Raw genomic sequence first — 10,107 nt, 5'->3', positions numbered from 1 at the left:
GGTCTATTGTGTACTCCTATGAGATACAGAAAATCTTTATTGTTTCAGAATGATTTCCCTAAACTACACATGACTGGGGGTTCCACTAATTCTTGGCAGAGGAATTGAGCTAGTACCAGAAATGTACAACAGTGTTGTTGGCTATTAGTTGTAATTTGCTTGTCGCATATATGTTTACATACATCATATACTGAGCTATTTTATTAGTGCTTCTCATATTGTGGACTCAGTCATTTCCTGTCATTATGTTATGAGTAAAGGAATCCCTCCATGTTTGTAAAGATGAATATTTAAGAATAGTAAGCAGAGCTGAATCTGTGTCCAAGTTCTCTAACCCTTGATGGGAAAACTACGCAAGTAGTGCCATTTTACAGAATACAGGAGAAATAGATTCTAAATCTATTCTTTTGTGAAGAGCTCCTAAAATAAGTGGACCCCAATCTTGCACCTTTTAGGATGGACCTGTTAAAGTCCACCTTCAAATCATAGTATGATTAACTATAGACATAGAAAAACAATAGTAGACATGTAAATGGATCCCCTAAAAATGTAAAAAAAAAAAAAAAAACCTTCCTTTCTCCTTGGAAACATTTCAACTATGTAATGGAGTGATTAAGAGCATGGACCCAGAAGCTAGGCTTCTAGGGTTTAAATCCAAGCTTTGCCATTTACCACCTGTGTGACCTTGGGCAAGTTACTTAACTTCTTTGTTCTCCATATTCCTCTTCCTTGAAATGGAGATGACAATAATACTACAATCAGAAAGTTGCTATGAGGATTAAATCTGTTAATATTTATAAAACACACAGAACAGTGCCTGCCACTTAATAAATGTTACATATGTATTTGTTAAATAAAACCAGATGAACTCCCACCAGTATCTCTTACATTTCCATGTGCATAGGAATCACATGGGGATTCTGGAGAAACGCAAACTGTTTCATCAGGGCTGGGGTGCGGCTCAAGATCCTGTATTTCTCACAAGCTCCCAGGTCCTGCTACTGACGCTGACTCATGGCCACTCTCCGGGTAGTGAGGGATCTACAAGCTTCCGCTCAGTGTGGGCGGGAAGGACTCAGGTGTGACCCATCCAATCTATTTACCTTGCCTCAGATCCCCAACAGCTGTCAGTGGTTGAAAGTAAACTCTTGAAAACAAACGCTTGGAGTTGCTATGAGAAAGTCTCTCCTTAGGCCCTTTAACACTGCCACTCATTTCTCCAGTACCCAACTGCTTCTAATTACCAGGGGCATTCAACCAACGGGCTTCACTCTGAATGACAGAGCAGTAAGGGGTGGAGAGTCAGATCCCACTAACAGAGCATTTTAGAGACTAGTCAGTGTCTCCCCTTGCAAGTAGGAGTCTCTCCACAGTACATTTCTTGGGGGTTACTGTGCAAAAAATGTTTTTTCTCATCTCTGACTTGAGCCACCTCTTCAAAGACTCTCTTTGTGATCCTGCCTTGCCAATTTCCAGGCCCAGGGAAGGGGGATGGGGGAAAGATGAGATCACCCCTCTCACCACGGAGAAAAATGGTTCACTCCCTACAATCAAACTAACATTCTGCTTATTTGTTTCTTTGAATGCACGTCCTACTGTTAGCTTAAATGTGCCATCCACTAAGTACGTTGAGATGTTTCTTTAATTGCCTCTTGATACATTACAAATATTTTAAGCATCTGAAAATGGCTCCAGGAAAACTAGAGCTCAAAGCATACAAAAAAAGCCTGATTTGTTGAGATAGAGAATGTAATGGCGCAGGGTTGGTCAGAGAACGATCTGATCTATGCTGTGGTCATGTTTTTTGCTTCTTGTTACAGCTGCCAGCTCAGCGTTCAGGGGTTCTCCTGACTATTCTTGGTTACCTGGGCCTCAGGCACAGGTGACTGCCTACTTGGTAGGTGGTAAATACAGATGACCACCTTATGGTTTGACCAACTGTACATACTTCAGATAAGTGTTGCAAACTTAGTAGAAAATTAGCATATTTCTCCAACTAAGCATGCCTGAAAAAGAAAAGGAGGAGGAATTTCTTAAAGCAATCCTAGATAACATTGTAAAATGAATCATTAGCAAACCCCACAATATTACAGAAAACAAGTATTTCACCATGATTTGGTATCTTTCATTGATATCCACCTGTTATTAATCACTGCTTAACTGTACCCTGATATTTTCTCAGGCTCTTGTATATGCCTTTTCCCATTTCTTCTTTAAAAAGTTATCACTCCTTTTTTGTTTAATTGACATATTATTAATATACAGTGAAATGCACATATCTTAAGACTACAGTTTAATGAGTTTTTGCAAATGCATGTGGCCACGTAACCCACATCCTCTGTCAAGACACAGAACATTCCCATCACTCCAAAAACATTCTACCTGCTCCTTCATGTCCACCCTTTCCCCCACTTCCCCTTGGCCCTCAGGAAAACATTGCTCTGATTTCTTTCAATGGAGACTAATTTTGCCTGTTCTAGAACTCTATATAAATCAAATTGTGCAGGATGTATTCTTCTGTATCTGGCTTTTTTTTCAGCATCACGTCTTTGAGGCTCATATGTGTTTTGCTTGTACCTGTAATTCATTCTTCTTTATTGCTGAGTAACTTCTGTTGTCTGATTATAACTCCATTGTTGATCCATTCACTTGTTGAAGGACATTTGGGTCATTTCTAGTTTTTGACTATTATGAATAAAGCTGATAGGGATATTCTTGTTCAAATCTTATTGTGCACATGTTCACTTCTCTTGGGTAAATACAGGCAGACTTTATTTTATTGCGCTTAGCTCAATTGGGTTTCGCAGACACTATTTTTTTTTTTTTAAAAATAGGTTTGTGGCAACCTTGCGTCAAGCAAATGTGTTGGCACCATTTTTCCAACAGCATCTGCTCACTTCATGTCTCTGTGTTACATTTTGGTAATTCTTGCACTATTTCCAACTTTTTCATTGTTACTATATTTGTTATGGTGATCTGTGATCAGTGATCTTTGATGTTACTATTGCAAAGGGTTAGGACTCACTGAAGGCTGAGATGGTGGTTAGCATTTTTTAGCAATAAAGTGTTTTAAAATTAAGGTATGTACATGTTTTTTTAGGCATAATGGTTTTGCATACTTAATAGAGTATAGCATAGTGTAAAACATAACTTTTTTTTTTTTGGCTACTGCAAAAAGCTTTATTGTTTCCTTTGGTCCACAGCTTGGGAAAGGGCTCCATAGTGGTTAAAAAGCTGCTTAGTGGCTGCAGAGAGAGGCTTCCGGCAGAAGTGCTGACATCAGGGCAATGCCAGTGAGGCTCCTCAAAATCCCCTGGGCTCCTAGTCATGCTTGAGGGTGAGCCTTTTGAAAAGACACTCACCCAGCCCAGCCTGGGGGCCAGCCAGCTTGGGGAGGTTATACTAAAAGAGGAGGGGGTGTGATTGTCAGAATCCTTTTTCTAGCAACTGTCCACATAGGTCAGGTCACAATGTTCTTATAAACCTCCAAGACAAATGCTACTCTCTGTTCTGCAACTTCTTATCTCTATATGAATAGAAAAATGTACACCTTTGAAGGTCAGAGCCTTGAGAATGGGCTATCCTGTATCTTTCAGGCTATAGGCAACATTCTTAAGTTAAAGCAAAAGCAATAGAACACAAAGGTTAAAGTAAAAGAAACAGATCCAACATGAAGTCAGATTTCTTCTTCCCTATTACAGTGAGGTGGTCGCCCATCTTCTCGATGATTTCACCTCATCTAGAAAGTGGCTCTCCAGGAAGCCACAGAGATGGGGGTTTGCTTGGGTAGAAGCCAGGGCATGCAGATCCAAGTGTTACAACCAGGGTTCTTAGTCTCTTTAATCAGTAGACGTTGAAAAGGGGCCAGATGAGAGTCAGGCAAGGCTTTACTGGGACTTGTGCCACAGCAGGAGGGAGCGAAAACAAGTGATAGTTTCTCTTGCCCAATCCCTGAGGCGGTGGGGGGAGGGGAACTGGTTCCTTAAATGGGGTGAGGGTAGCGCGCGTCCAGAGGTCAGGCTGGAGGCGTGGCTTAGGTCGTCTGCCCACCCCTTTGGTGGTGCTGTGTGCAGGGGTCATGCACAGTCCTCTGCTTTTGCTCCCGGTACCCCAGAAGCGGCAGCTGGGTTTTTGGTCTTTTTGTATCTAGTTGTTCACAATTTGCCCCAGCTGCGCAAGTTCGCAGTTACTTTTAGTACCTGATAATTTCTTTGTATTTTGTTGCGGGAGGAGAGGTTTGTCCAGGTGCAAGCAGTGCAGTAGAGGGCCCCAGGCCCCAGCCTGTCTCAGTAAGGCCTGGTTCAGGTTCTTCTCCAGGACCGTGGCGGCTTCCGTAGTGCCCTGGGTTTTACCTCACTCATCTCGAGTGGGCTTCTGCACGTCCTGGGAGAGTGTGTCCAAACTGCTGGTTTTGCATCCTCAAGAGACGCTTCGTGACCTCCTGCTTTTCCTTGGTCAGCTTGTGGATAAAGCAGCCCACACCCTCCAGAGCCACATCATGGCGGTGGAAATAGAAGCAGAGAGAGAGAGGTAGGTGTAGGAGGCCTTCAGACGCGTGTTAACCAGGAGGATGATGGTGACCTCCAACCCGGTGGAATGAGTGTGATGAAACTCGGAGCTCATGGTTGGTCGGCAGTAAGGAGCAAAGTTCAAAAAAATGGTGTCGGCTGGTCCGGGAGGTGGAGGGTGGCTGAGTGGCTGGTGCAACTGGAAAAAAACGTTGGAGGGTGGTCGGAGGCTGGAGGAAGGGGTGTCCCTGGGCCTGTTCTGTCGAAACGTTGTTGAAGCAAGAGACTGTGGGGCCGCTGAGCACACTGCCTCACATGCACTGGGAAACCAAAAAACTTACGTGACTTGCTTTACTGAGATACTGGCTTTATTGTGGTCTGGAACGAACCCGCCGTGTATCTGAGGTGTGCCTGTACACAGAAGTGGAATTGCTGGGTCACGGAGCACGTGAATGCGTACCTTTATGGGAAACTGCTAGACAGGTTTCCGAACTGGCCATCTTGCCTTCCTGACGTTAACATAGAAGAGGTCTTGTTCCACATCCTAATCAGAATTTGATGTTGTTAGTGTTTTATGTGTCAGCCGTTATAGTGTGTGCATAGCTGTATGTCATCTTTGTTTTAATTTGCATTTCCCAGGTATCTAATGCTTTTGAGCCTTTTTTCCGTGTGCTTATTGGACATTCATGTGTATTCTTTGGTGAAGTGCCTTTTAAAGTCTTTTTACTCATTCCAAAAATTGGGTTGTCTTAAAAAAATATGATCGAGGTTTAAGAAGTTCTTTATATATTTTAGATCCAGAGAATTGGCCGATACATATTTTGTGAATATACTTGTGAGTTCTCACCTGGTTGGTGCCCAACTTATTCTTAATAACAATAATTTTTATCAATTTTTAAAATTTTGATAAAGTCTAGTGTATCAACATTTCCCCTTATGATGAGTGCTTTTTCATTCCTGTCTGAGAAACCTGTGTCTACTTAAAAGTTTCAGAGATATTCTTTTGTGGTTTCTTTTCACAGTCTTATTGTTTTAAGCTTTTATACTGATAGGTATAATCCATTTTGAATTAATTTTTGTGTGTGGTGTGAGGCAAGAATTGAAGTTCATTTTTACCCCATACAGATAGCTATTTGTTCCAGTACTATTTACCGAAGGAAAAAAATCCATGTCTTTTCCCTTACTGAACTGCTTAGGTTCCTTGACCCCAAATCAATTGGTTATATAAGCATGGATCTTTCTAGACATGGTTCTGTTCCACTGATTTATGTGTCTTTCATTACCAGCACCACACTGCCTTGATTACATGGCTTTAGAGTAAGTATTGAAATCTGTTGGTGTAAGTCTGTATCTTACTTTCTTTTTTTTTGATTGTTTAGCTTTTCTGAGTTCTCAAGATGATTTTAAAATCATCTTATCAATTTCTACAAATAAAAATTAAGATTTTGTAAAACTAAGGTTTAAATACAGTGAAATGTCCAGATGTTACAAACATATATCCCTGTAAGCAGCCCTCGTAATCAAGGTATTTCAACAACCCGAGAAAGTTACCTTGTGCCCCTTTCTAGTCATTCTGCCTTCTCAGAGATAATGGCTGTCCTGATTTCTATCACCAAAGATTAGTTTTGCTTCTTCTCTAACTTCAAATAGAGGAAACCAAGCAGTGTACATTTATGTGAAGGCTTCTCACTCAGCATAATACTTCTGCTTTATCCATTGGTGGTTTGTTCATTTTTATTGCTGAGTATTATTCCATTGTGTGAACACACCACAGTTCATTCTTCATCTTAATGAACACATGGGCTGCTACCAGTTTTGGGCTGTTATGAATAAAACTGCTGTAATTAAGTTTGTAACAGACTTTTTGTAGATAGGTATTTTCATTTTTCTTAGGTAAAATCTTAGAGGGGAATTGCTTGTTGTAGACTAAATATATGTTTAACACTTTAAGAAACTGCCAGAACTCTTTCCAGAGTGGTTGTAATATCTTACAATCCCACCAGCAATGTACAAGAGTTCTGGGGGATCCGTATTGTCACAAAAATTTGGGATTCATTTTAGCCATTTTATAGTTGTGTCATAATGTCTCATTATAGTTTTTATTTGCTATTTTCTGGTGACTCAAGATACTGAATAATTTTTATATGCATGTATCTTTTGTGAAGTGTCAGTTCACAAACTTTTGCCCATTATTTATTGGGTGGGTTGTTTTATATTGTAAAAGATAGAGAGGTAGCGATATATATTATATAATCTATATCTTTTGTCAGATTGCGAATATTTTTTGCCAGTTTTTGTTTGCTTATACATTTTTCAATGTCTTTCGATAAGCAAAAAATTTTTAAACAGCATTTTGATGAAGTTCACCTTTTCAATTTTCTAATAGTTACTTAATTCTCTATCCTATGTATGAACGTTTACACCAGGTTCACAAAAATCTTTTACTATTTTTTTCCCTAGACATCTAATAGTTTTAACTTTCATGTTTGGGTCTACATATCCTGTGATACTGATAAATTCACTTTTTAGTTCTGTAATCTTTTGTTTTTGATTCTTCAGGATTTTCTGTGTACACTATTATGTTGTCCGCAAATAAAGACAGCTTTCCTTTGAATTCCTTCTATATGCCTTTCATTTCTTTTTCTAATTGCACTGCCTCAACCCTCTATTCAGTATTGTACTAGAAGTGGTGAGATTGGACATTCCAGCCTTCTTTCTAATGTAAGTGAGAAAACACTAAATACATAGCATTAATTGTAATCTTCTATAGATGGTACTACTTTAAAGAGATTTCCTCTGTACCTAATTGGTGAGACTTTTTTCTTCTCTCAATCATGATTATCAAAGATTTTCAGCACCTGTTATTATTATAGCCCCCCCCCCCTTTATTAATGTGACAAATTTCATTAGTTGGTATTTGAATATTAACCAACCTTGTGTTCTTAGATAAATCCCACTTGGTCATCTTGTGTTGTATTTTGTAATATATTGTGGGATTTTGCCTTGCTAATACTGTGTTAAGGATTTTTCATCAAATGTTCATGAGGTATATTAGCCTGCAGTTTTCTTTTCTTGGGATGTTTTTATCTGGTTGTGACCTCAGGTTTGTCTTAGCCTCAAACAGTGAGGCTGAAATTGTGTTCCCCTCCTCCAGTTTTATAGAGGTGTTTGTTTAGGGTTGGCATTGTATCTTCCTTAGTTGTCTAATAAAGCCATCAGGAAACATCTAGTCCTGGAGTTTTCTTTGTGGGAAGATATGTAGTTACAAATTCACTTTCTTCAATAGATATGTGGCTATTTAGATTTTCTACTTCTTGAGTCAGTATTGATAATTGGTGTGTTCTGAGGAATTTGTCCCTTTCACCGAGTTGTCAAATTACGAGAATGCAATTGTTAGTAATGTTTATTCATTATTATTTTAATGTGTGTAGGGTCTGTAGAGATATGTTCTCTTTCATTCCTGATATTGATTATTTGTCTTTCATGCTATTCATCAGTCTTATTGGGGTTTTATCAGGTTTATTAAACTTCTCAAAGAACTAACTTGTTGCCAGTTTTTGCTGATGTTTTGACTATTTCCTCTTATATCATATTCCATTCATTATTATTTCCTTCCTTCTGCATGCTTTGAGTTTAATTTCCTCATTTTAAAATCTTTTTAAGTTGGACCTTAGATAATTAATGTTATTTTTCTCTTCTAGTATAAACCTTTAGACCTATAAGTTTACTTCTGAGTGTTGCATTAGCAGCATCCCACAAGTTTTAGTATGATACATTTTTATTTTTCTAGTTTGAAATATATTATAACTCCCTTTGTAATTTCTCTTTTGATTTATGGGTTATTTAGAAATGTAATGCTTAATTTCCAATGTTATGGATTTTCTCAAAATGTATTATTAATTACTAACTCATTAACATTTTGCCAGAAAACAACTCCATAGAATTTGAATCCTTTTAGTTTAAGACTTGTTTTATGGCCCACCATATGGTTTATCTTCGTGAATATTCTGTGTATGTTTGTGAATATTCTGTGTGCGCTTGGATAGACTATCAGATTGAGTTGATTGTAATGTTGGTCACTTTTTTATATTCTTGATTTTTTTGGTTTGTTTACTGTTGCTGTAGACTGAATGTTTGTGTCCCCCTCAAATTCATCTGTTGAAATTCTAATTCTCTATATGATGGTGGTAGGAGGTGAGGCCTTCGGTAGATGATTAGGTCATAAGGATGGAGTCCTCACAAATGGGATTAATGCCCTTATAAAAGAGACCACAGAGACTCCCTTGCCCCTTCCACCATGTGAAGACATAGCAAAAAAGACAGATGACTATGAACCAGGAAGTGAGTGCTCACCAGACACCAAATCTGTTGGTGTCTTAATCTTGGACTTCCCAGCATCTAGAACTATAAGAAATTTATATTTTTTATAAGTCTCCCAGTTTATGGTATTTTGTTCTAGCAGCCCAAATGAGCTGAGGTAATTGGTCTATCCAGAACTGAGATGAGCAGAGTTGACAACTTTGAACTACCACTTATACACAAATATTTTTCAATAGTAAATACTACAGAACTACATGGTGCATGGTTGACTGAATCCATGGGTAGAGAAGAACTATAAATTATCAGCTATAAATTAACCTGGTATTAGCCCCTGCATTGTGTAAGGGTCAACTCTATTGAAATCTGCAACTCCAATTGTAAATTTATCATTTCTCCCATTCTGTCAATGTTTGCTAAAGTTATATACAAGTATGATTGTTATGTCTTCTTGATGAATTGACATTTCTGCCCTTACTAAATGTTCTCTTTTTATCTGGTGATGCTTATCTTGAAGTCTATGTTGTCTAATACTAATATAGCTACTCCAGCTTTCTTTTAATCAGTGTTTTCATGGTGTGTCTCATCTTTTGACTTTAACCTATTTGTGTACTTGTATACGTGATATAGTTAGGGTTTGATATTTTTAAAAAACCCAGGGGAGAGGGTATAGCTCAAATAGTAGAGCTCATGCTTAGCATGCACGAGGTCCTGGGTTCAATCCCCAGTACCTCATTAAAAAAAAAAAAGAAAACTAATAATAAATAACTAAATAAGAAAACAAATAATAAATGATTAAATAGAACTAATGACCCCCCCCAATCCAATCTAATGAATGTTGTCTTTTGATAGGAGTTTTTAGTTCATTCACATTTAACTATTGTTATGGCTGGGTTTGTGTCTGTCATCAGATTTTTTTCTTTTCTTGTTTCCTTTTGGGTTAATTTAACATATTCCAGTAATATATCTCTCCTTGATTGACATAGTAGCTTTAACTCTGTGTTCTATATCTTTAGCGGTTACTCTGGGTTTTACGATATATGCCCTTAACTTACAACCGTGTAACTTTTAATATTTCACTACACATTTAATGTAAGAACCATACAGCAGTATAATGCTATTTTCTCCTCATTCTTTGTGCTATTGTATTTTCACGTTTTACTTCTACACATTATACACCCAAAATACATTGTTACTATTTTGATTTAAATAATCATCTTTTAAAAATCAACAAGTGAGGAGAAAAATATTTAATAGATTACCCATATATTTTGTATTTGTG

General features: G+C 38.0%; 1 long non-coding RNA gene across 1 annotated transcript in view; it reads left to right on the top strand.

Moving 5' to 3' along the window:
* Positions 1-3,868: 3,868 nt before the first annotated feature.
* LOC106729098 overlaps positions 3,869-10,107 on the top strand; it is a 407,792-nt gene continuing 401,553 nt past the window's right edge. Inside the window, exon 1 of the long non-coding RNA XR_004322440.1 lies at positions 3,869-4,530. This is a non-coding gene — a long non-coding RNA (uncharacterized LOC106729098). The remainder of the gene's footprint in view (positions 4,531-10,107) is intronic.

This window comes from Camelus ferus, chromosome 9 (assembly GCF_009834535.1).
Source record: "Camelus ferus isolate YT-003-E chromosome 9, BCGSAC_Cfer_1.0, whole genome shotgun sequence".
NCBI classification, from domain to species: Eukaryota; Metazoa; Chordata; class Mammalia; order Artiodactyla; family Camelidae; genus Camelus; species Camelus ferus.
The sequence above is the reverse complement of the archived record's forward strand: the minus strand, read 5'-3'. Positions and strand labels throughout refer to the sequence as shown.